The sequence below is a fragment of the Elephas maximus genome, chromosome 23 (genome assembly GCF_024166365.1).
Source record: "Elephas maximus indicus isolate mEleMax1 chromosome 23, mEleMax1 primary haplotype, whole genome shotgun sequence".
Lineage (NCBI taxonomy): Eukaryota > Metazoa > Chordata > Mammalia > Proboscidea > Elephantidae > Elephas > Elephas maximus.
Genome location: NC_064841.1, coordinates 28,365,391 through 28,392,588, shown reverse-complemented (window position 1 = coordinate 28,392,588; position 27,198 = coordinate 28,365,391). Strand labels below are relative to the sequence as shown.

The 27,198-nt window shown below is 41.9% G+C and overlaps 1 protein-coding gene across 4 annotated transcripts in view; it reads left to right on the top strand.

The window, feature by feature from the left end:
- The first annotated feature begins 258 nt into the window (after positions 1–258).
- FNDC3B (fibronectin type III domain containing 3B) overlaps positions 259–27,198 on the top strand; it is a 391,440-nt gene continuing 364,500 nt past the window's right edge. For 3 of the 4 annotated variants that reach the window (XM_049867193.1, XM_049867190.1, XM_049867192.1), the window contains exon 1: positions 259–455. The gene's annotated coding sequence lies outside the window, so the exon portion shown is untranslated. The other variant, XM_049867191.1, reaches the window with a different exon arrangement.

The following is a 27,198-nucleotide window of genomic DNA, read 5'->3' as shown; positions in this document are numbered from 1 at the left end:
CCTAGCTATTATTACTGAACAAACACTGCATTTATATTTTATGCAGAACGTGCAGTCCTCGCCTTTCAGGAGTTTCTAGTTCTCTTAAGCCTCAGACTTCTTTAGTCTGTTTGAACCTATTCAGCTAGGCAGGCTTGGGGGCAAACGAGGCCCAACAGCTCCCGAGAGTAAGTATGCGTTTGTGGAGGCGGTTTTACTCTGTAGTTTACGGTAGTGGGCGGGCCTCAAATGCCCATGTGGTCCCGACATCATTGACATGGCGGAATCCCCCATCAAACCCTCCTGGTAGTTATTTGAGCGGCGGCGGCGGCCGGAGGAGGAGGTGGAGGAGAGCGGCGGCGGCGGCGGCCGGAGCAGCGAAGGGGGCGGCTGGGATATTCGGGGCTGCCGGCTGGGGAGGCGTGGGCGACCCGCTGTGTGGCGCGCACAGACCTCCGCGTTTCAGCCCGAGAAAGGTAAGACGCGCAGGAGCTGGGGATTCCAGGGGACCCGGACCCCACGTCTCGACCGCCCAGTCCCGGCGCGCTGAAAAGCCCCGGCCAGACGCGAGTCCGCCCGAGTGCGTTCCTGTCCCGGGAGCGCTCCGGGCTTCCCGGGGAAAACTTGGCGCCGGAGTGCTGGGGCGCCTCGCGCTCATCTGGGCGCCCGGGAACGCGGGGCCGGGGAGGGGGGCGGCCCCCGCCTTGGGGCTGCGTCTCGCCGGGCTCGGGTCCTCCGCCCGTTCCCCCGCTTGCCAGGGTTTGGAGGAGGGAAAGAAACGGGTAGATTCCTCTGGATGAAAAAAAATCTGGGCAGTGGCTCCCCCATCCCCCGCCCTCCCGAGCCTTCCCAGTAGATTTTGTCCGAAGAATCCGCTCCCCCTCCCGGAATCTCCGCTGCAGGAACGCGGCCCGGGAGGGGGAGGGCGGGTGGAGGGGCCGAGGAATCTTCGACGTGTCACTTTCTGAGGCTGTAGATTTCCATATGGTGGAGGGAGGGGGGCGTGCGTGCCAAGTGGGGTTGGAACTCGGGGCCGCCTCTCCGCGCCGGGCGGGGGCGGGCCGGGGGCTGCGGGCCCGGGGATGCTCGCGGGGAGGGTCCCGGGCCCGCAGCCCCGGGCACCGCTCTGGCCCCCAGCCCCGGTCGGGCCTATCCGGGACACTCCCCGCCTAGCCGCTGGCCACCTCCGTGCACGCCACGTCCTCCCTCCCCGTCCTGCCCACCGGGCTCCCCCCCGGGCAGGGGGCGGTAACCGGCGGCCGCGGCCGGACTCGGCGAGCCAGGCGGCTGGAAGCTCGGGCGGGGGAGCGGGGCGCGGCGGGAAGGAGCGGGCGACCCGGTGTGTAGCGCAGCGCAGCTCCGGTCAGTCGGTCACCCCGAGGGGCGCCCCGGCCGGGGGTGGGGCGCACGGGCGGAATCTGCGCCCGGAGGCGAACGGGAGGGGCCGCGCAGCGGGCGGGCCGGGACCGCACGGACTGTCTGGTGCCCGCGGCGGGGCGGGGGCCGGCCGGCGTGGGAAGGGCCTGTCACTCTGGGCGGAAAGTGGGGCCTCCGGCTGTGCCCGCGAACTTTCCTAAATGCCTGCGTCCCGCGCCCGGCGTCCCCGGAGACGGGGCTGGGCCGCCCGGCGGCGCCGTTGGCGGGGAGGCTTCCAGGAGTGCGCGGTTGGAGTTGGAGCTTTTCGAATCTCAACTCCCACCCTGGCGTCCCTGACGAAGCGAAGCGGTGGCATTTTATCCGGACTGCGCCGTGTGCGGACTTCCTTAAAAGTTACAACTCTATTTTATTTTCTCTTCAGCCCAGCGTTTTCTTTAAACAATTTGGAATTTGGCCGAGATGGGCGGACGCTGGGGCCAAAACCCCACACGTTTATCTCTCCATCCCGGTTAGTCTCTAGTCCTCCTCCCCCTCTTCCCTCTCAGGCTTAATCATATTTTGGAACCGGCGAGGTCTTTTGTTGGGTGGGCACCCCTGATTGCTTGTCTGTTTATTTTTTAATGTGCAGTTAATTTGATTTGAATTTCCTCCTGTTGCCAGGCCCTGCTAGGGAAAGCTAAGTGAGAGGGAATAAGCCCCCTCCCTTTTTTTAATGTGGAGATAGGTGGGGCATTGGGAAGGGGGGCACGGTGGTTGTGGGCAAAGAGTCAGAGGGAGCAGACAGACCCGGAAGAAAAGGAATCTGCTCTGGAATAACACTTTTTTTTTTTCCTGAGGCTTCAGGCCTTGGGCAAAATTGCACTGCTGGGTTCCTATTTCTGCTGCTGGAGTAATGCTTCTCCAACCCCAAGTTAAAGTTGTGAGTAGGCCACTTCCCTGGGAAAAGGTCCGCAGAGGATAGCAGCCCTGGGCCTCCCCCCCCTTTTTTTTTTTTGTGAGGCCCGTGATTGCCCTTCCTTGAAGAGGGGATCTGGACCCGAACCGAAACCGGACCCAGCAATCCGTAAATTTCCTGGCTCCCTGGGAGCAGCTGTTAATGAGGGTGAAGTCGCCAAACATGTTTCAGGTCCTGCAAGAGGACCTCACTGAAAAACCAAAAACCAAACCCATTGCCACTGAGTCCATTCTGACTCCTGGAAACTTCACAGGATAGAGTAGAACTGGCCGGTAAGGTTTCCAAGGCTGTAAATCTTTATCGAAGTAGACTGCCAAATCTTTCTCTTGCGGCGGGGCTGGTGGGTTTGAACCACTGACCTTTTGGTAAACAGCCTAGTTTTTAACCACGGTGCCACTAGGGCTCCTTGGACCTCACCCACAGGGTATAATTCTCAATTTGTTTAGACACCAGAGGACCACTAACAGGCTGGCTAAGAATGAGGCCTATCTGGTTAAAAAAAAAAAAAAAAAATCTGTCATTAAAATATTATATTTACACTGGTATGCGTTTTTAACGTGTCTTGGTTTAAATGCTTTTGAGAGAAAAAAAATTCATCTGTAAAGAGATAGTGTGCACTTAAAAAAGATGTTAAAACTGCAAGATATCATCATGGAATAGGGGGTTGTAGCTTCTAATTACAGTATATACAATTTCAGAAAGAAATTCCGGTAACTTTTTAAGACAAACTTTATAAATAGCTCACATCAGACCATGGGCTATACTGGAGAGCCAGTCTTCTGGGGTTTCTGGAAGAATGCTTGGGATCAGTTAGGAAGCTCTGGGAGTCTAGGTAGTAGTTTACTAAGTAGAAATTTGTGCCCCTTTTGCTCAGCACTTTAACATGGTAGCATTTGATAGAGTCCTTAGGAATTAACCAGAACTTCCCAAACTTTGCAGTTTAAGAAAACCAGGCCCAGGGAGCGGAAGTGATTTATTTTTTCAGTGTCACCATCATAGACAAAGTCTGATATAAACCCATTGCCTTCAAGTTGACTTGGACTCAAAGCAACTCTAAAGGACAGAGGGTTTCCCAAGCTGTAATTCTTGTGGAAGGAGCCCCGGTGGCACAGTAGTTAAGCGCTCAGCTGGTAATGGGTTGAACCCACCAGCCGCTCTACTCCTATAAAGATTCCCAAGAAACAGAGATTAAACCCATTGCTGTGGAGTCAATTCTGACTCATAGCAACCCTATAGGACGGAGTAAAACTGCCTCAGAGGGTTTCCAAGCTGTAAATCTTTAAGGAAGCCAGCTGCCACATATTTCTTCTGAAGAGGGGCAGTTCTGCCTTGTCCTGTATGGTCACTATGAGTCGGAATGACTCAACGGCAGTGGGTTTTTGGTTTGGGTTTAATCTTCACGGAAGCAGACTGCAACGTCTTTCTCTTGTGCAGCAGCTGGTGGGTTTGAACCGCTGACCTTTCGGGCTCAGTGATTCTACAGGACAGGGTACAACTGCCCCATAGGGTTTCCAAGGCTGTAATCTTTATGGAAGCGGACTGCCACATCTTTTCTCCTGCAGTGCGGCTGGTGGATTCCAACTGTTAACCTTTCTGTTAGCAGCTGAGCACCACCAGGACTCCTTTAAAATCTAAATATAGGATTGCATTGATACATAGTTTTTCTTGGATATCTAATATGTGATAAGCATTATGTCCTGTGCTTTTTATATATTAATTAAAATTCTTACAACTGGGTTTCAAATGAAACGTTAGGCACATTTTACACGCAAGGGCGTTGAGGTGTACGGAAATTTAAGTGACTTACCTAAGATCACATAGCTACTAACAGCACTGTTCGATAGAACTTTCCTTGATGATGGAAATGTTCTGTATCTGTGCTGTCCAGTATGGTAACTGTCAGTCACATGTAGCTGTAGGAGCATTTGAGATGTGGCTAGTGTGATGGAGGAACAGCATTTAGAATTTTACTTTCAATTATTTTAAATTTAACTTGTTCATGTGTGATTAGTAGGTAGCGTAACTGGAGAGTGCAGTGTAGAACTTCCTGACTCTTAAGTCTGTTCATGTTCAACAGAGTCATGATACTTTTAGTGGTTAAGCATTTGGCTGCTAACCGAAAGGTTGGCAGTTCTAACCCACCAGCCACTCCATGGGAGGAAGATGTGGCAGTCTGCTTCTGTAAAGATTAAACCAAACCCATTGCCATCGAGTCAATTCCGGGTGACCCTATAGGACAGGGTACAGCTGCCTCATAGGGTTTCTAAGGCTGGAATCTTTATGGAAGCAGACTGCCACATCTTTCTCCTGTGGAACAGAGACAGCAGAATGGCTGGTGGGTTCGAACTGCCGACCTTTCTGTTAGCGCCGAGTGCTTTACTACTGTGCCACCAGGGCTCGTTTGTAAACACTACAGCCTAGCAAATCCTGTGGGGCAGTTCTGCTCTGTCCTATAGGGTCACCATGAGTTGGAGTCAATTCCATGGTGATGCTCTTAGGTCAGGTTTTATATTCCACACCACCAGAAGATGCTTAGATTCCGCCCTTAGGTAGACTATAAATGCTGAGTTAGCTGAAAGCTCAACTTTGCTTTCACAAGTTGAATGGACAAAATGAGCACATTATTTGTTTTTAAAATGCTTACATGTCTTAGTTAAAAGTGATGGACAGAAAGTTCAGATGACTTTTTCTTGTTTGGTTGAAATAATTGTCTACAGAAATTGCTGGAAAAACCATAGTCAGTGCTACTTGGTTATTTTAGTGTAATGAGGCAATATGAAAAGTCGCCAGCGTCAGGTGATGTGTCAGCTCCAACTCATAGCTACCTAATGTACAACACAACGAAACGTTGCCTGTTCCTGCATCATTCTCAGTCATTGTGCTTGAGCCCCTTATTGCATCCACTAATAGTAGGAAAAAGATGACTCCCTCATACCCATGTTTCCTTGCTCACTGAATGATTCTTTGCAAATGAATTTATAACTGTCAGATAAATAATAGGGCCAAAACATCATCCTGCAGCTCTAAAATTAATCTGAAGAATTAAAATATAATTACTGCTTTAGTATCAGAGTATAAAGTTCAAATGCAAAACACTCTAGATTCATCCATGAATTGAGAAGAATGAGTAAGATTAAAACAAACAGCAAGAAAAATCCTTTTGGTGACTAATGGTCAAGTACTTTTTCCGATTAGTAGATTGAATTTAAAATCTAGCGCATTTTAGAGTCTATTTGGTAGAAGGAATTTCAACAACTGATTTTGTATGAAATAGTAAAAACCCCAACTCATGTTAAGGTCAGCATTCATTTAGATTCTATCCGTAAATATGCAATAACTTGATACTTTTTTTTTTTTTTTTTTTTGCGTGCCACTGTTAGGAAAAGAAAGGATAAAGTAACCTTTTTCCTGGGGATAATTGCATGATACGATCCTCAAGGGCTTACACCAGTGTATATCAGCATTAAATTGCTCTATAGTAGTGTTACGTGAATTACATTGCCTTCACCTCTTTGAAAATTGTGAATTCAACTTCTGTGCAGATAGCTGAAATCCCCTGTTTGTACAAAATTCTGGTCATTGGGAACAGTATACTATCCCCAGGAACCATGTTATAAATAGGATTACAGTGTCCTAGTGAGTGTGACAAATATAGGAAACATGATTTAACCTGTGATGTATGGTCCAATTTGTAGGACATTAAGGTGCTTAATACAAACGAGAGATTTACTGTAATCTTAAATGATGATGAAAAGATGGGCAGAGATTAGGAATCTATCCTTATGCCCCCCAGTAAAGGCCGCATGTGAGCATCAGTTTGAAGTCAGATCTGGTTCGTCAAGGAGTGCTTTACCTTTTAGCTGTGTGTCCTTGAGACACTGTGGAATCTCTCAGCCTCAGTTTCCTCATTTTAACATAAAGAGAAAACACCTTTTCAAATGGTTGTCACGAGGGATTAATGAGTCAGTGTATTAAAAAGTGTTTGGCAAATTGTTATTCAAGTGTTTATTCTATTCCAGAGTTTACAGCTGAGCTTTTCTTACAGCATTTGTTACGTGCCACCGAGTTGATTCTGGCTCATAGCGACCTTATAGGACGGAGTAGAACTGGCCCATAGGGTTTCCTACACACACACACACACACATGCGCGTGTGCGTGCACACACTGCTGTAATCTTTAGGGGCGCACAGACCATCTCCAAATTGTGCTTGGACAATTTGAAAAATGATTTATGTTTCCCCTTGTGATGAGTCAATAAAGCTTCAAGCTTCACGTTGCTGTTTCATTTTCTCCCCACTCGTGATGGAGTAGTCGATTTGTAAGTGCTCAAAAATTATATTTTTATAATTATAAATTATAAACTTATAAGTTGCCCCAGCTCTGTATTTGGTACTTTTCCCCCTAGATGTGGCCTTGAGCTAGGCCAGCATAGCTGATGTGAACAGGTCATTCTGACTTGACTCAGGGTCTTCCTGGGGTGGAAGGGGAAAGATGCAGTCTCATAGCAACTTTCAGTATTGAGCGATAGAGACGTGAGGTTTTAGTCATTGAATGTTACCTAAATAAGCCTATTATTTGAGCTTTTAATAATTACAGCTGAGAATGGAGGGAAAGAATCATATTTTCAGTGTAGGGGAATTTTTGCAACCTACATGCGTTTTCACTTTAGAAATCACAGTTGCCATTTTGCATTAATGAGGCTAATCCATTAAACGAGAGTCTTGGTAAGACGTTATTTTCAAGTAAACATTAATTCTCATCCTTAGAGCTGTTGGGAATGTACTTAGGTGATTGAGGAGAAGCTTTGTTCTTCAGTTTACTTTGAATACCTTTGAATATATTAACATATTCATCAGCATTTTTTTTTTTGTGTGTGCTTTAAAATATACAGTATGCATTATGTGTTTTAAAAAGGCAGAGAAAGCTTGACTGGCTTGTCTTTGGCTGTGTAGAAATCAAGCACAGGGCAGGTGGGAGGATGACTTAATGGTACTTGAGCGCTTTGCAAGGTACAGCTGATGAGAGGCCACAGTTCCCAGTCTCAGGCCTGTCAGGAGGAGAGTTGTTTATGGAGCAGGTTTAGTCACGTCGCCTATCAGGTCTTGGAGACCAAAGGTATGTGGGTGGGGGATGGGGGACCAGGGAGGTTTTTAAATCGTGGAAGATGGATAGACTCCAATGATCTGCCCTCTACAGGCAGGATGTTTCTCAATTTGAAAACAGATCAGTTCTTCAATCCTTTTCTTTGTACCTAGTTGAGATGTGCAAGTTTAGCCTTCTGTAAATGCTGGACTGTAATTTCTGATGCCCTTGGCTGATGAAGTGCCCTTGGCAGTCCTCACTGTAGGTCCCGGCATCAGCTCCTAATTCGTTTTGTTTCTATAATAGCATTAAAACTGCTTTTCAGTTGTCAATAGCTGGGGGCGAAGGGGGTTGTTGGGTGAGCTGGTGTTGAGCCAGAGTTAGAGTTGATTGATTGAGGTTCTAGCAAGTGTCAGCCTTTAAAATGTCCCTTGTATTAAATGACTATATTTGACTTTAAAATGCAATTTTATTTCATTTTCAGAAATCAGATTGACTTAGAAGACATTTATTGAGGCTAGGTTCTTTGTTAGTGGAATATTCTCTGTTCTGACTTTCTTTTTTTGCAATGGTTAAGTTTTCTCTTCACACACAGGTATTTTACTCATAGTTTTGGAATGCTGTACAGAGAAACCATGTCTACCACCAGACTTAGGGCAGGATTGTGGCAACTTCAGTTCTTTGCTCCTTTATGACAGTTGAGAAATGTTAAAATTTTAGAATCTACAGACTGCGTTTAAAACTAAATTTGTGTTAGGATTTAAGGCTTCTGATAGGTTCTTGTTTTGATGTTGGAAGGAGTGATAAACATTCCTGTAAAGGCAACCAGTCAGAAAAAATTACTGAAACTCAGTTGATGTAATACTAACTCACGGTGTTCAATTATGAAAAACTTTGCATTGAAATAATACTCTAGAAAATGGTCTTTATACATAAGCAAATAGAGGATGTGTTTGAGAAATAATTGAAGATTCTAAAATCCCAGGAAATAACATGATTTAATTTATTCTTAAGGGACTCAGTCAGATTATCCACAGTAGGGTGAAAGAGGGTCTCTATTAAAAAACACCATTGTTCTGGATGTAACTAATTAGGAATTTGCAATTACCCAGCAAGCCTAGGATAAGGTTTGCCTTTTTAGTTTGTATGAAAAGGTTTTACTGTGTATTTCAGAAGTTTAAATAGATCATAGGGGAATATTTACCTAATTAAAAGAACAAACCACTTTTAAGCACTTTGGGAAAATCACTTTACTGAAAAGCAATGTGAAAATGCAGTGTGGGTTGCAGCTGGTTCTGCTTGTTGCACGTTGCACAGAGGCGCAGGGCCCCTGGAAGTTGTAGGTTTTTGTGGATTGCCATGAAATAAATGTTGATTTACTTAGTGCTGTCGCTTGAATTAGGAACTGTTTGCCAGCAAAAGTTAGAGCCGTATTATCGGTATGCAAAATAAATCACAGCAATAATCAACTTTCTCCCACTCCCCCCATCAGTAGACTCCAACTATGCGTATAGTATTCATTTGCTTTGGAGTTTTTCTGTTGATATTTGTTTTGCTACGTGTTAATTTTCTGTCACCTGTAAGCATTTAATGATAGATTGGTGGAGCAGGTGTTAAAAGTTTAAGAATATTATTATTGCTTTTAGTTGCCCATCTCCTCCGGCCTCTGGCTTTTGGACCAGGGCTTCCACCCAGTTTGTTCTGGTTTGAACTCCTGCTGAGAACTTGCATTTTCATCCCGGATCTACTGAATCAGAATCTGCATTTTAACGGATCCCCAGGTGATTCTTATGTATGATGAATTTTGAGAATCACTGCTGTACCAGTGAAGGAACCCTGGTGGTGCAGCGGTTAAAGCACTTGGCTGCAAACCAAAAAGTTTGGTGGTTTGAACCCAGCAGTGGCTGTACAGATGAAAGATGTGGCAGTCAACTTCTGTAAGGATTTACAGCCTTGGAAACCCTACGGGGAAGTTCTGCTCTGTCTGATAGGGTTGCTATATGTCAGAATTGACTTAAGGGCAGTGGATTTGGTTTAGCTTCACTGGTAGTTCTCAGAATTGGTCCTAACCAGCAGCATTAAACATCACCTGGGAGCTTGTTAGAAATGCAAATTCTCAGCAGGGCTTCCAGCCTGTTAGAAGCTCTGGTTTGGGTAGACTTGTGGTCAAGTCCTGAGGTTAGCACTTAGGTATGCTCACTTCACATCCCCTTCCTCTACTTTTGCTAGAGCAAGACCCTCACAGGCAGCTCAGTTCCAGGCTTTGTATGAATTTAGAGGTAATAAGGTAAATTTCTTTAAAAATATTTTGTAACGCAGGCCTTTCTAGTTAGACGGATTTTATACTCAGACCTGAAGTTTTCTAGTAGGTGACTGACTAGGGGTCAGATTTGGTCAAGTCGTTTGTAATATATCTTTAGGATATTAAACACCGGTTTCTCTTGTATTTTACAGATTTTCTACACATTCTGTATCTTCTATTATTTTGATCATTTAAGAAGAAAACACAAAAAGTCTTTAGATATTGCTGTTTCCAATAGTTCTGTTGGGGTCTTTAACTTAGAGAAGATTCCAGTTTAGAGTAATAGAAGTAAAGATTAGTCTAAATTAGTGAATCAGGATGCTTAACAATATGTTGAAGATTTATCCAGTTCAATCACTCTTTGCTTCCCCTTGGTTTAGGAGCCCTGGTGGTGTAGTGGTTAAGAGCTTGGTTGCTAAGCGAAAGGTCAGCAGTTCAAATCCACCAGCTGCTCCTTGGAAACCCTGTGAGGCAGTTCTCCTCTGCCCTGTAGGGTTCCTGTGAGTTGGAATTAACTCAATGGCAATGGGTTTGGTCTACTCCAGGCAAGTATGTAGAAACAGCTATTATTTTTTTCTCCATTTACTGCATTGGAAAGGAAGATTCATCTAGGCCATGCTTTGAGATCAGAGCATTTCTTTATTAACTGGCTTGAATTTAAGAGAAGACTGTTTAAAAGTAGTGGCTCTCTGGAAGGAAAAAAAGGTATTTTAGTATTTAGATGATTTGGGTAGTTTACTAACATCCATAGACTACATATGCACAGACAGACAAAGTGACCCATCCTGAATTGCACCTCAAGCCATCTAGAAACCAGGGAGTAGGACGTACAATCTGATCTGTCACACTTTCTAGCCTTTCAACATTTTATTCAATTTTGTCATCTTGTACTTTAGGAAAACTTTGATTTTTTCTCAGAGACCCCTAAAGGAACACTGAAAGTGTCAGATAAAATTTCAAATGGAAAATGTTTAAGTTCACATTCAAATTATATGAGGAGTTATGGGAAAAATTGCACACCACGGCCTGTAAAGTATTTGCCATTCGTGGTAATTCATTAATTCCTGAACTCCTGAGAACGGGTACGGAATTATAAGGGTGTGATGGTAGTGTGTGTGTGTGTGTGTGTGTGTGTGTGTGTGCGCTGTATGTATGGGTATATTTTCTTCACTGAATGTATAAATGGTTTGAGATGAACAATGAATGAGCTTAGACCATGGCAGGCCATTTTGGTGGTCTACTCATTTCTCTAGAGGTGTCATCATTACCAACTGATATCAAAAGGTGAGGAGAGTCATGGTCTCTTTATATTCAGCAGAGAGACTTAAATCAATCACATTCAGAGTACCCTTCATTGATTTTGGGTTACTCAAAATAATGTCCCTTTCTTTCTTGCATATCTTCATTTTAGGTAATTTATCTTTTTCTGTAAACTCTGGTAGCACTATGGCGCTGTTTTCTTTTTTTTTTAGCACTTTATCTGTGTTCTTCAGAACACTTGTTCTTTTCACCCATGTCTGATTGTCTCCTTGTCTCCCCTACTTGAGTGTAGGGGTGGTTACTGATTTAACTTAGGGTCCTCCATGGTGGGTGTATAGTCAATGTTCCTTGAATGGGGGGTGGAGGGATGAGTTCCCAAGTTGAGTGTGCTGTTTAAACTTAATACCTCTCCTCAGGCACTCAGTCATTATGTGTTTTACAGAAGATAATCTCTTCGAAGCAAGGGGTATGTTATAGCCATTTTTCTATTCCCACAGTTTTCCTCAGGGTTTTTTTTTTTTTTTCCACCATAGTAGCGGTAAAAAAAAAAAAAAGTTTTTTTTCTTTCTTTTTTTTTTTTAGGGGTGAATAAATTATTTAATTAAAAAAATTAAAGACATGAGTCACCTCCAGTGCAAATGTAGGTCTTTATTTATTGCTATTCTTTTAAAAGAAATGGAAGTTCTCCAGAGAATAAACCAATTTCTGTTGAGTTAACTCTAACTCATGGCAACCCCATGTATGTCAGAATAGAACTGTACTTTGTGGGGTTTTTAATGGCTGACATTTTTGGGAAACAGGTCACCAGGCCTTTCTTCTCAGGTGCATCTGGGCAAACCTGAACTTCCACTCAGTTATAAAAGTTAGAAGAAAGGCTAACTTTTGATTAACAGCTGAGTGCAGTAACCATTTGCACAACCCAGGTACCCCTTCCGGAGACTACATGGACTTTTTTCATGTCTGTAGTAGATTGCTAATTAAGTTAGAAAGTTTGAACAAATAGCTTTCTTTTATTTCTTCCCTAAAAATATGGCCTTCCATTGGTTTTTTATGTACATTTTGCTTGTTTACTGAAGTTAGTTGGAAAATTATAAACTAAGAGAAGTGCTCTTTAAAAGAGATAACTTTTCCCTATTGTAAGAACTCAAGAAAATGTTTAAACACATAAGACAACATTCTTTGATGGTTATGAGAGTAGGGAGGGAGTGAGAGGGGTATTCGCTAACTAGATAGTATTAGACAGGAATTATTTTAGGTGAGGGGATGGACAACACACAATACAGGGGAAGTCAGTGCAACTGGACTAAACCAAAAGCTAAGAAGTTCCCTGAATACAACCAAACACTTCGAGGGACAGAGTAGCAGGGCTGGGGGTCTGGGGACCATGGTTTCAGGGGACATCTAAGTCAATTGACATAACAAAGTTTACTAAGAAAATGTTCTGCATCCCATTTTGATGAGGGGTGTCTGGGGTCTTAAAAGCTAGCATGTGGCCATCTAAGGTATATCAGTTGATCCTAGCCCACCTGGAACAAAGGAGAATGAAGAACACCAAAGACACAAGGAAAATATTAGCCCAAGAGGCAGAAAGGGCTGCATAAACCAGAGAGTCCATCAGCCTGAGACCAGAAGAACTAGATGATGCCTGGCTACCACCAATGACCACCCTGACAGGGACCACAACAGAGAGTCCCTGATGGAGCAGGAGAAAAGTGGGGTGCAGAACTCAAATTTAAGTAAAAAGACTAGACTTGATGGTCTGACTGAAACTAGAGGGACCCCGGAAGACATGGCCCCTGGACTCTCTGTTAGCCCAGAACTGAATCCATTCCCTGAAGCCAACTAATAAGACGAAATGATACTCGTGAAGTATTTCCTTCTTGGCTCAAGTAGATACATGAGACTAAATGGGCAGCTCCTGTTCAGAAGGGGACAGGAGGTGGCTGAATGGACAGGGAAATACCATGGAGAGGAAGACTGTACTGTCACATTGTAGGGAAAGCAACAAGGGTCATAAAATGTGTGTATAAGTTTTTGTATGAGAAACTGATTTGAACTGTAAACTTTCACTTAAAACAAGAAGAATCTCAAAGGTATTTTTCTAAAAAACATATGTTGAAGAAAAAAAAAAGTAACTTTCCAGAGATTTATAGTAGTTTTAAAAGAAAAGTCTTGTTAGTGAAATTCTAGAAGGGAGATATTAAAAACCAGCAACAACAACAACAAAAACCAAAATGTGCCTTGCTGAGATGTTGGGATCCCAATGGAGAGAGTTGACCTGCTGCTAGACTGTAATGGCTAGAATGCCCTTTAGTATGAAACAAGCCTTGGGGAAAGGGTAACAGCGTATGCCATGGAGAAGACCTCGGAAGAATGACCACAGCTATTAAAAAGGCAAAATAAAGCATGCCTGATAAGAGAATAATCTTCTGGAGAATTAGGAGGGTGTGTGTGTGGTGTACATGGGGCTATTATTCTTTGGGTCTGGGTGGGACCTGGGAATCTTTATCAAGTGTTTTGAGGTGAATGGTATGGTTAAACAAGTTTGGGGAACCCAGACTTGGAGAATTGGCTCTCTTGGTAATCTGTCCCTTTAAGTTTTTGAGCTACTGGCTGGGAAGAACTGAGGAGCACTTAGACCAAAGGACTCCATTTAGGAATGAGGGTAGAATTGAAGGGTTCAAACTTGGGTTTTTATCATCATATTCTTTGGGGTAAACTGATAGCTGGCTATCGGCATTTTGAATCTCTTAGAAAGGAAGCAGGTTCGTTTATAGACATGAAAGACACTTGTGCACTGTACTTCCAAACACTCAGATCATAAATCAGATATAAAATATAATAATAGCAACCAGCAATTGCTGAGCACCCAGCACTTACCAGGCACTTTCTTATATATGTATGTTAAAATAACTCTGAAGGTAGATCTGTTTTCCTGCATGTGCTTCCAGTGCCCTCAGTAGAAGTTGGTACATAGCAGGTGCTGTATACATGTTTGTTAAATGAACCAACGATTAGAAGACATGCTCAAAAAGGTTAAAATACTTACTGAGGTCAACTAGTTTGATTTTAGAACTTTTGTCGGCTGTATCACACTGCCTCTCAGTAGTTCAGGTCAGACACTGCATTTGTATCTCCAGACATGGTACGCTGTCTGTACGTGTTCCCAGATAGCTGGATGCAAAGGCACCGTATTTGTTGAATGCGTGCCATGTGCTCAACCTGTCTATTGCCCAGAAACCTAAAATTTATTTTGAAGCAATAATATCCTGGACATCTATTAAGAGGGAGATCTTCCTAGATTGTTTCACGTAATAGCAATTTGACCTTGAGATGAAAGAAACCATAGGATAAAAGGAAATGCAGTGGAAAGTAATACATAAGAAACTCAGTATAGTGAACGGGGAAAAATCTAGAGCAGTTGGTTAAGTAATGGTGAAGTTTTACCTTATTCAGACCCTTTAAAACTCTGTAACAGAGTCCTTTTCACCAGTTGGTAATATAGTTTTGTTCATCTTACATCCCTAGCCAAATGCCCTTCATTTAAGTCATCTTGTATAGAGTAAGATCCTGTACTTTTAATTTGCACCTGGGAAAGCAAATTCTCCCATTCCTACTAATAACTAACCTATTTCCTTTTAAGGTTAATAGTTTATGGTGGTTTGGGTTGCACCAAAGGCAGTCACAAGGGATGGGACGAGCACAGAACTGGCTGGAGCGTGTCTCATCTCTGAGAACTCAAAGAGCAGCTCCTGTGGTTAATTAAAGGTGACCTCAGGCTTCAGAGGAGTCCTGTGCCTTCCCAGATGGCCCAGGCTAAACCTGGGTAGCTGGCAACCCTAAATGCTTCCTTTGTTATAAATCATTTAGCTCTCTACTCCACCTTTAGAAAGTGAGTTCACTGAAGGTGAGTTAAGGACAAGGTTCTGAAGTGAGACCTGACTTTTTTCTTTCCTTGTGTTTTTGTGGGATGGTATGGATGAAGAGACTAAATGAAGATGTAGCCCTCAAGGCTGTGTTACCTAAAAACAGCTCCTTGCTTCTTCACAGAAATATTCCTCGTGGTCTGGAAGGAGCTGTGTGCTTCTCTGGAGGCTGTGTTTCTACAGAATGCTGAGGACTGTTAGAACCACCTTCTCTTGTTTCTCTTCTGCTTCAGAAGGGAGGCTGTAAATGGCAAAAGGTCTATGAACGGGTGGGACCCCAGAGAAGGGATTCTTAACGCGGGGCTGCCCCTGTGCTCTCCTCTTTGTACAGTTGGGGGCTGGGGAAGCCTTTGCCTTATGTGGACTGGCGTGTGGTAGATCCCCATGATGTGAGTTACCATAGGATCGAACTAATGGTTAAGAGTACAGGCAGTTCCCGGGTTACAGACGTCCGATTTACATACAACCTGTAGTTATGTATTAACCCTTGTAAAGCCTGTTTTATTAAAAATTTGAGGTACATGCAATGGTTTGTAAAAACAAACGAGCGCTACTTTGCGACACACATCAAAATGTTATTACTGCATTATTATGTTAAAGATATTTTAGTGTATCTGGTAGTGTTTCTTTAATGGTTTTTATGCATGGAAAGGTATACTATATACTAAGACAAACATTTGACTTAACTGTTGTTAGATACGAACCATACCTAACTCTTCTGATTTAACGTACATGTTTGACTTAAAGACAGATTTAGGAATAGAACTTGTTTGTAGTCAGGGGACCACTTGTACTTAATTTTAAAATGTTTTATATTTTACTATAAAGAGAACACTTTTAAGCATCTGTAAAAGAAGGAATGTTTTAATTTTAGGATTTGAGTGTTCTTTATGCTTATATGTATACCTGCTCCTCACTTATTGACTATCTTGTTATTTGACATTTTGCGTTTATGACAATAGTAAAAAATCTTCTATTTTGTGCATTAACAACATACATCTGGCAGTAACAAGTGCCAGGGTGCAAAGTGAGAGTAATGCTGGCTGTGATGGTTAAAGTTATGTGTCAGCTTTCCTGGGCCATGATTCTCAGTGGTTTGACAGTTATGTAATGATGTAATTTGGCAGTTAGGTAATGATGTAGTCATCTTCCATTTTGTGATCTGATGTGATCATCCCCCATTTTTGCATAATGCCATTTTTTGTATAATGACCCGGTCTTTGGAACCGAACTATGTCGTAGTGAGGAGTGGGTGTATTTCTAATTGATTGGATCCTCTTCTCTCTAACCCTTTACTTGCTTTCACTCCTATCATCAGAATATGCAGATATGCAGATTCAATGAATTAATTTCAGATAAATAATATTAAAACTTGCCTGTGTACATGCATTCATTTTTAAGGAAATTATTATAAAATTAGTAGTATGAGTCACTAGAAGAAAGCAAGTTCATTTTTTTAAAATGCTGTCTTTTTTTTTTAAGAGGTTGAGGGGAAAGTAGAAATGGATAATATTTTAAAGCTTATGTTTTATTTGGCTTTAATTGGCAATAGCTCTCTTAAGTTACCCTGAAATATCTCATGTTAATGAAGAAACAGTTATTTTCAGGTTTCTTTGCTTTTGGACATTCTTTAGTCCTACTATGTGGTTGTTGTGTAGCTTTAACCAGGTTTTCATGATACCTGTGACAGAATAATTTTAAAACAGTGTTTTAGCTTTTACCATTTGCTTGGTATATTCAATTTAAACATGGAAACAGTGTCACTTCCTATTTGCTATGTTTCATTTTTCAATTCTCTTAAATTCAGTGTTCTCTGGAGGTTTTTTTTTTGAACCTATTTATCAGGGCATAGTAGTTTTTTGTTTTTTTTTTAGTAGTTAGCTAAAAAGAGGAAACAAACAAACAAACAAAAAAAACCAAATAGAAGATTCACATGAATTTCCTTACTGAATTACTTTAGCTTCATTTCATTTAGTGTGGTTTTGGGCCCCACATGTTTGCCATTAACTAGTTTTTCTGGTTTTGCAAAGACTTTCCTTGTTGCTTTTGTGAGGAGCAGGGATAGTAGGAATTTGTAGAGGAGAATAGGCAGGGCTTGGGAGGAGGTAGTGCCAATGAAGGTGAGTGAGTTTGTTCCTGTTGTATTCTGTGGGGGATGGCAAGTTTTCCAGATTCTCATTTCCACTGAGTCATCCTTGAGTTCAACAGAGGGCTGAGTATAGCTTGCTTTCGGATGTTCTGCTTGGCAGATTAATGAGGAACTTTTTTTTTTTTAAAAGACTTAAAAAAGTCTTTTTAAAAGATTGTTAGATTTGTATATGTTCAGCAACTTTCAATTGGAGCCATGAAATAGCTCTCATAACTTTTTTTTTTTTTTTATGAAAAAGTGGAGAATGATTTTGGTTAGAAGATGTGTTAGATGAAAAGGAAACATCTTTTTAGATCATTCTTCTTGGGAATTCTTTTGCTGTCTCTGTAAGTAAGAGCAGATTATCACATAGGATTTTCGTGTTTGGGGGCATGGGAAACTACTTGCTTAGTTTGAAATTGGTGTTTTTGGTAGGAAGGTAAATTGTTAATCATTATTTACAGTGGGGTGGTTGAGTGGGGTAGAAACAGACCTGAGTTTGAGACTCCAGTATACAAATTTTTATCTATGACATCTCTGACTTTTAATTATAACTCAATCTCTCTAAGCCTCATTGTCTTCATCTGTAAAAAGGAATTGTTGTTAGGGTTATTTGGCTTGGCATAGTGCTTTGAACAAGTGCTTAATAAGCGATAGCTGCTACTTTATTATTTTATTGCTTTATTCAGTGGCTCCAGACAGATGTAATTGTTGGACGTACTTCTTGCTGGGATGATAATTATTTAAGATTTTCCCCCAGTTACTTTGAAAGTGTGTGACTACTAGCCATCAGTTTTGTCTTGGCCTTGCCCCGACTCCTTGATTGTCCTTGTTCAAGTGACAGCTTTGCATTCCATTTCTAAAGTCATACTTGAGCTGTTTACCTTAATAAGGTAATATGGGCATAAAATAAAATAATGCATGTAAAAAGAACTTTGGGGAAAAGCACGTCTGAATGGCGAGCAGTATTTAGTTATTACAGGTGCTACTTCTGCTGATACTTTCCTTCCTCCTGTCCCATTCAAGAGAGTTTGTCTGTTTTTAAGTAGATAGATGGCAGTTCTGCTTCCTCTTCTAAGTCTAGGATCAAAGGAAGGTTGTAATAAAGGAGAATCACTCCCTCCCATTCCTTCCCCCCTTTTGTGGATGTTTTAACTGTTTTTAAGGGGGAAGATCAGGCCTTGACATTAGTGGGTGAAACCATGGGGCTTCCAAGACCTGCCTTTCATCTCTGGGTCACCACCTCAGACAGCATTGTTCATCCTTGTCATGGCTAAAGATGCCATTGCTGGGAACAGTGCACTGAAGGCTAAGACCTTGAAGTGCTTCTAGAAATTCCAGCCACCTTTGCTGCTCATTGTTGTTTGGGTACTCGTTTCTTTAAAATGACAACAGATTGTTTGGCAGAAGTGTCAGTGAATAGAGTAGTTTTCTCTGCCCTAGAAGTGCCTGAACTTCACCAACTTCTTGTAAATTAGAGGTCTAGCTACAAAAAAAAGTAAAAGAGAAGAAAAACAGTTGTTTACTGGCAGGTTTTTCTAGACATAAACATAGTTGAATGGAAAGGATGATAGGGGTTGGAGCCTGTCTTGGTCCATGAGAGTAAATGAGCCAGTGGTACACCTTCATGTTGGAGAAAAAATAACATTTCCTTTTTTTCAAAAAACCAGGCCATCAGTGCAGGCTAACTGATGAAAATTAAAGGTCAGTTTCTTCAGTACCCCACCTCAGTACATGCCTCTGGCCATGTTAATAATGGCAATTCTGTTACTTTCTTGAAGGAGGCAGGAAATGCTGTCTATACCCATTAGATTTGTTTGAGTGGCCCCTGGCTGGAAATGAAGAAAATTTAATTTTGTAACTGGCAAGGAGAAAAAAAATCATGCAGTGCCACATAGAAGTGGATTCTTTGGCTGGAATAAGACAGTGTTGTGTTCAAAAACTTTGAAGTTCTTAATCTCCATCAAAGGGATATTTGGCCAGTATCCACTTTGAAATTATGAATGGATTTATGTGCAAGTTAGGTGTGTAGAAAACCTGATCATTGTCCAGTTCTGCACATTGTACCATATGTTTGCAGACTGCCCAATTCGTCACTTATCCCTTTGGTCGCTGTAAACTTCCTTGAAGGAAGGCTTTGTCATGGCTTTATCTGAGAAGATTAATTTGCTTTTCAAGTGAAGCATTCATGATGAAAAAAAATCTATGTATTCATTAGGGCAATCCATTACTTTGTGGTTTCAATAACAAGAAGCAAAAAATTCACATTAGTTAATGTTACAGAGAAAATACATGAACTTGTCTGTGCATATCACAACCATACTGCTTTTCAGAGTTATGTTTCCTCATTTTAGGACTGATTTAGTTTCTCCTACTTCTTTTGTGTTCTTTGTTTAAGAATGAGTTCTTTCAAAAAGTGATTTTTAGCAAGTTGATTATCTTTCCTATCTTTACTTTTTTCATATACAGTCATTATAAAAGTCAAGAATTCTGTGCTTTTCACATGACGCGACTTACTTTGTACGTACTTACAGTGACCAAAAATGAGGGACATAAGTGCTACAAAAAACATTGATGCTGGTGACAACCAGAAGCAAAATGTCAGAGGCAAAATGGTCACCATTATAGGTAAACCATAGGGTTTCCAAGGAGCTGTTGGAGGGTTTGAATTGCTGACCTTTCGGTTAGCAGTTGAGCACCTAACCACTGCACCATCAGAGTTCCTTCTTGGTGTATAATTAAAAACTAAAATACCAAACCTGTTGCCGTTAAGTCGATTCCGACTCATAGCGACCCTACAGGACAGAGTAGAACTTCCCCATAGGGTATCCAAAGAAGGGCTGGTGGATCTGAACTTCCAGCCTTTTTGTTAGCAGCTGAGCTCTTAACCACTGTGCCGTGAGAACTCCTCTTTGTGTTTAAGAACCAAATCATCTCATCTTAATAGGTCTATAGTTCCTATTGAGCAGAACGTCTAGTGTCAGCACCATAACTTCAGTTCCTCGGATTGATTTTACATTGACTATAATGGAATCCCTGGATGGTGTAGACAGTTAAGTGTTTGTGTACTAATTGGAAGTTTGAAGGCTCAAATCCACCCAGAGGTGCCTTGGAAGAAAGGCCTGGCAATTTACTTCCAAAAGATCATATCTATCAAATACCTTGTGGTGTGCAGTTCTTCTCTGAAACATACTAGGTTGCCATGAGTTGAAATTGGCTCAGTGGCAAACCCAAACCCACTGCTGTCGAGTCGATTCCGACTCATGGCGACCCTATAAGAGGGTAGAACTGCCTCATAGGGTTTTCAAGGCTGTATCTTTAGGGAATCAGACTGCCACATCTTTCTCCCATGGGGCAGCTGGTGGGTTTCAGTTAGCAGCAAAATGCTTTCAACACCATGCCACCAGGGCTTCTGACTCAGTGGCAACTTTGAAAAAAAATTTTTAATAGACATAGAGCTTTTTCTTTGTTTCCTGAAAAGATATGTTGGAAAAATGAGCAATTTCTAACCTCTTTATAGGAAAAGTGAAAATTTTTATGACATTTTTTTTCCCCCTCTCTCTTAATTTCTGGAACTTTTGGGAGCTTGCCTATAATGGTGACCATTTTGCCTCTGACATTTTGCTTCTGGTTGTCATCAGTACCAGCATTTTTCATGACACTCATTTTCCTCATTTTTTTTGTTTTGCTACTGTAAGTACTTACAAAAAAGTAAATCATGTCATGTGAAAAGAAAAGCATAGAATTTTTGACTTTTATAATAACTGTAGTATCATAACTTATATGTGTGGTGTTTTATAAAATACCTTTGACTGATAATGTATGGCATAATACATATAAAACAAAACAAAACAAAAAGCCCAGTGCCGTGGAGTCGATTCCGACTCATAGCGACATGTGGGGGGTGCTTTTTCAACCTTGTCCAAATTTATATTTCACTTATTAAAAAAAGAGGCTTCCTAGTGGTCTTTTCCTCAGTAAGGGCTCCAGGATCTATAGGACCTTCCAGTGGTTTTTATGGCACCTCAGATAATTACTTGTTCTCAGGACTCCTGACACTAATTGTGCCCCATGGTGTGGGGAATTTTGAGTTTATATAAAAACAGAGTTAGAGGACTTTGAGAAATTTCACCTGATATTCAGAGTGTGTGGGACTCAAACGTTTTGATCTGAACAATTGTTTTCTTGATTGGTAACTTAGGTTTGAAGGTAGTTGTATAGATTATTAACTAGCTAGCCGGGATCTGTTACACATGTCTAATCTATGTGAAATATATCTGGAATATTTAAGTTGAGCAAGAAATCGGAGCACGAATACAAGTTAGGCATTATTTATTTTTCTAAGTCAATATGCAGTTCATGTTTTGCCATGGAAAAGTAATCATTGAAAATATTACACCTGATAGCCTGCATAAACTTGCTTAACCTTTAACGTAATGGTATTTTTTTCCAGGATGCTGACTGGATGATTGCGTATAAGGATGTTTATCTATAATCCAGTGAATTAAAACTTTTAGACAAATAGAGGGCACTTATCACTTTTCAGTTTTATCCTGTGCGTTGATTTGGTTAGTGAGGACCTTGATCTTGAAGTGTTTCAAACCCATCAGGCATCTTTTCCCCTAAATCTTCCAGCCTTCAGCTTTGCTATTGTTAGCGGAAGTCAAGTTGGCCTCCTTGTGCATGATGGTCTGAAATGCTGCCCCAAAACGCTGCCTGGTACTGCCATCCCCATGATTGGTTGCAGACCAGATTGTTGGCTGATTTTCCAAAGTAGATGGCCAGGCGTTTTAGTTTGTCTTAGTCTAGAAACTCCACTGAAACCTGTTCAGCATCATAGCAACATGGTAAGCTTTCAGTTTAGGGAATACGTATTTGGGTTTGCAAGAATGTGAAGACTTAGCCAACTGGTCAGTTCCTATTAGTTGTGAGAAGTCTTTGGCCTCAATTGACTGGTGCTTATTAAATACCTGTTTTTTGCAGAACATGTTTCCATCATGAAGGGCGAGCCCCGATAATGAGCTGGGAACGGAACCAGTTGACACTTAATTCTTTGTTTTCTTTTAGGGTTCTCATGATTAGTCTTGTAGTGAACCTCTGATTGTTGTTGTGGGTCGTCGAGTTAACTCATAGCGACCGCATGTGACAGATTAGAAATGCACCATGGAGTTTTCTCAGCTGTAATGTTTATGGAAGCAGATCTTTAGGTCTTTCTCCCATGGAACCGTTGGGTGGGTTTGAACTGCCAACCTTCCTGTTAGCAGCTGAGTGCTTGCACTACCAGAGCTCCTTGAACCTCTGATTAGGTATAGGCAGTGAAGAATGGTGGGTTTTAATTTAAAATCATAGATTGTTCTTTTAGATATCAGTCAGTCCCATTGGTCTAGGAGGTGGTATATTCACAGTTTAGATGGCCTTAAGGTGACAGTTTAATGGTGGTGGGTGGGCAGAGAGTAGGGTACATTTATGACCTGGACCCACACCAAGTTTTTCCCTCCATTCCCAAGTCCATTCCCCAAGTCAGGAGCTGATTACCTCCTGTAGTGAGAGAGAACCGCAGTGACCCACTCCCTTTAGAAGAGGTAGGAGATTGTAGAGACCAATGGGTGCGTGCACCAATACATGAAGCTCAGGGGGAGGATTCAGTTCAATCAGAAGTACTGTTTGAGTGAAACTATAAAGGTGCGAGGAAACCCTGGTGGCGTAGTGGTTAAGTGCTATGGCTGCTAACGAAGAAGTCAGCAGTTCGAATCCGCCAGGTGCTCCTTGGAAGCTCTATGGCGCAGTTCTACTCTGTCCTATAGGGTCGCTATGAGCCAGAATCGACTCGATGGCAGCAGGTTATAAAGGTGTGTGGCAAGGGAAGGAGGAGGGGGACTTCTAATTCCTCTTTCTTGTCCTCCACTTAATTATAAATTCCTTGAGGGCAGGCAGGGACTATGTCTTTCCTGTGGTCTTTTACGCAGTCTGGCAAACAGTAGTTGTTCAGTAAATTTTTTGTTGAATGAATGCCTTAATGACAGAGCCAGACATGATATTTTGACATTGAGATGCCATGTTTTTGAACTAGGAGAAAACTTGTTATGTTTGATTTTTTTTTTTTTTTAATGCTATGTTCTAATTTCAGTTTGGGGAAGTATATAAAATTTTTGACTAAAAGGAATAACTGTGATGACCAAAAATATGTGAAGATTGAAAGATTTTTGTTGTTAGTTGCTGTCAAGTTGATTTCAACTCATGGTAACTCTGTGTGTTCAGACTAGAACTGCTCTGTAGGGTTTTCAAGGCTGTGACCTTTTGGAAACAGATCGCCAGGCCTGTCTTCCAGGGTACCTCTGGGTAGTTTGGAATCGCCAGCCATTCGACTAGTAGTTGAGTGCTTAACTGTTTGCGCCATCCAGAGCATCTGAAAGATTTTTAGTGTTCGGTAGTAGTCAAGGTGTTGCAAATAAGAGAATCGCACTCAAACTAACTTAAGCAAAAAGATGTGATTTGTTGGAAGGAAAACTGGGGCAGTGTTGGGAAGTGGTTGGGACCAAGACTGCTGTTTTTCCTTTCCTCCTTGGTACTCCTTCCTCTGTAGAGTCCATCCTGTATGAATGCTGACCAGCTGGATACTTCTAAACTCGTAAAGCTTTATCTTTTTTATTTTCCCTCCAAAATGGCCGAGTTTACACTATTACTTTTTAATAATGAATTGAGGGTATGGATGGTAGACCTATTCTCTGAGAGCCATTGTGAAGCACATTCCTTTCCCAGTGTGTCATTCGCAGTCTGTTTCGGGGAGGAAGGTCATATAAAGAGAGAATGGCCACTATTCAACAAAATAGTGATATTATATGTTTTCCTGTCTCCCTTGTTTCTTTCTTTAAAATGAACCGGAGTGAGACATGGCCAGGTTGATTTCTTCCCCTATATCATCTCAGAAACTGAACCCAGTCCATTTATTGCTTTGTTCAGCGGACAGGAAATGATTTTGTTTGTACAAGTTACACAATCTTAACTAAGTCAGGGCAAGGAAGCAAAGAGATCTCTGATCTCTTTTCCAGCGTTAGCCTTTCAGTTCCACAAATTAACGCATGATACATGTATCAGATTACTGGGGGACACTGACCAAAAAACATAACTGGTGGCGCAGTGATTAAGAGCTTGGCTGCTAACCAAAAGGTTGGCAGTTTGAATCCACCAGCCACTCCTTGGAAACCCTGTGGGGCAGCTGTACTCAGTCCTATAGGGTCGCTATGAGTTGGAATCAACTTGATGGCAATGGGTTTGTTTTTTTTTTTGATTATCTATCAGACTGGCTGCCTCTTCAGGGATATTGAAGAGTGGTTGCGTGAGTCGATCATGCTGTTGCTGAGCTTAAGTCTTTGCAGTTTTACTTCCTTAATAGTTTTTTATGTGTGCAATAAAGGACACGTCCCGAAGCTGGGGCACTGCCAGCGTTGCCGTGAAGTTGTCAGCCCCCACTCTGCCTTTCTCCACAAGCTTTTGGAAATTTATTCTTTTTCTAGGTTTGGCAAGACCCCCCCCCCGCCCCCCAAGCTGTCACCTGCCTCCAGTACCCCAATCATCTGCTAGTTTTTTCCTTCCTGAAAGTGGGAATTTTTTTTGACAGTTGCTGTTTGATGATTCTTTAGGAATTGTATTGTCGTTTTTGCAATTTGGGTAGAGCTGATTTTAGATATAGTATTTTTAAGTACTATTTGACTCTTCCTCCCTCTCTTCCCTTCCCTCTCCCTCTTGTCTCTCTTCTTCCCCCTTACTCTTCCTCTCCCCCGTTCTCATCTCCTCCCTGCCTCTCTTCCTTTCCTCCTCTCCCTTTTGTCTTCCCTTCTTTCCCTCTCTCATTTTGACTTCTGTTGGCTATTTCCTGAAGCACATATATCACCAAGAGAAAATACAATCTTAAGTAAGGGAATAACTAATAGAGACCAAAATGAGAGGAAAATGAATGAATGAAGTGACTGTAGGCAGTCAGAACATAGTTTTCTTCTTTAAAACATAAGCTACTGGTGACTTCTTTGAAAGAAGTGAAATTGCTGTGTGATCTCTTGCTTCAAAATCGTGTTACTCATAGATTATGTAAGTTTCTCTTCTCTTTTGAATGATGCATTGCCATCCTGTGTTCACCTGTCTTTTATTCCCTTTCTTCCCTGTTTTTTGTTGTTGGAGCAAGTTTTTATTTTTCTCCCATTTTTCTGCAAATGTTCCAGAACTCCTTAAAATTACATTGTATTCTTGGTCTTTTAAAATAATCTGTTCTTTGCCATTTACCAGATCACCACCCCCCAAAAAAACAAAAAAAGACGAAGTGTCTTCGGGAAGTTCCTGTCTGTCCTTTTCCATCTTCTTTCTCTTCACAACCTTGCAGTGGTTGTTGATGCCCTTTCCTACCCATTCTCCCGATGGTTAGTTTTCTCTGATGGTCTACCTGCCTTGGAATTTCTACCTGTGGCACCTTGGGAGAGGTAATTCTGTCAGTGTTCACTTCTCTAGTCCAGAGGACTGATGGCAATGACTCCTCCTGCATTCCTGTGATTCTACTCTAAGGTTTCTCCTTTCTTTCTCTTAGCAAGTTTCTGAATTCTCTGTGACTTTCCTGATAAGATCGCTGCTCTCTTCCCTGTCCTCAGGGGAGGACACAAGGGTACCATTTGGAGTTGGTTCAGGACATTCACGTACTATTAATTTAGTAATGATTACATGATGCTTTGGAGGCAAGCAAACAAAAAATAGCTTCTCTGAGGTGAGCTGGTGGCGTAGTGGTGAAGTGTTACGGCTGCTAACCAAAGGGTTGGCAGTTTGAATCCGCCAGGCGCGCCTTGGAAACTCTATGGGGCAGTTCTGCTCTGTCCTAAAGGGTCGCTATGAGTTGGAATCGACTCAACGACACTGGGTTTTTTTTTTTTTTTGGAGGTGAGCTGGGTAGCACTGCGATGGGGATGACCGCTGATGCCTTTTCTTGCTTTCTTATTCTGAATCTGTGAATTGATCCTGAAGGAGTAATTGTTCATCAGAAAGATGAGACCTGCTGTTGCCTAGTATGTATTTTTGTAACCTATCTGCAATTTACTTTTTTAATTAGGGGTATGCTGTAGTTTCACTCATCTGTAAAACTCTTTATGACTTGTCTTCGTGAGAAACAGCCTGCTACCAGATACATTTTCAGATTGGAAGCTTTAACATTTTACTTAAAAGGATAAGTTAATGGGAAGTGTGACTTCAGAGATAGCTTTCATTTCTTTGAAATCTGGAAAGAAAATGTTTACAGAAGTCCAGAGCCTTTGTTGGTTGACATCTTTCTACTTAGTGTGCTTGGGGAGATTATTAAATGTAAGCCTCTGAACTTTCAAGTTGCTTTTACTATCTGTAACATACTACACGTAATTGGTCTGGGATGTTCTAGATTTATATTTTTGGCAGAGATGTTGAGAGAGGTGATTTTCAGTCACCATTTCTGTAGGACTTCGCACATAGTAGGCTTTCCATTATAGTTCATTGAGTGAATGACAAAGTGATTTTGTTGGTCATGGGAGTGAAAACAACTTCTCCACCAACTTTGTAGGTCACCGTTCATCTCTGGTTCGCCCGTTGCCCTGTGTATCATGCGACCCCATGTTTATGGCTTGGCTGCTAACCGAAAGGCTGGTAGCTTGAATCCAGTTGCTCTTTGGAAACCATATGGGGCAGTTCTACTCTCTCTTATAGAGTTGCTATGAGTCAGAATCAACTCTGACAATGTTTTTTTTTTTGGTGTTTTTGTGGACATCTCACTCACTGCAGGATATGGGCTCTTAAAATTTCTGGTGGACTCCCATTTTTGGAGAACTGATACATTAACTGCTACACAGACTTCATTTGAGTTTAAAGATGGCTCTTTTTAGTGAAATTTGTTAGAAACAGTCCTACGTCCTGCCTGTGAAATAGGGCGATAGGATCACATGGGAAAAAATACCACCTTGTTCGGAAATGACATGATTGCTGTTCGGTTTGGAATATTGAAAAGTGGGCAGATTTGGACGCACTTTTTTTTTTTTACTAATGTGTGAAACTCCAGAGAGCACTGAATAGGCTATGAGGTGCTCCCTTTTGGCTGTGCGTTAGCAACGTGGCAGTTACGGATCTTTGAAAAGGACTTAGAAAGTTTTGGCCTTGTGCCTGGAGTAGCTCCAGATGGTTAGAAAAG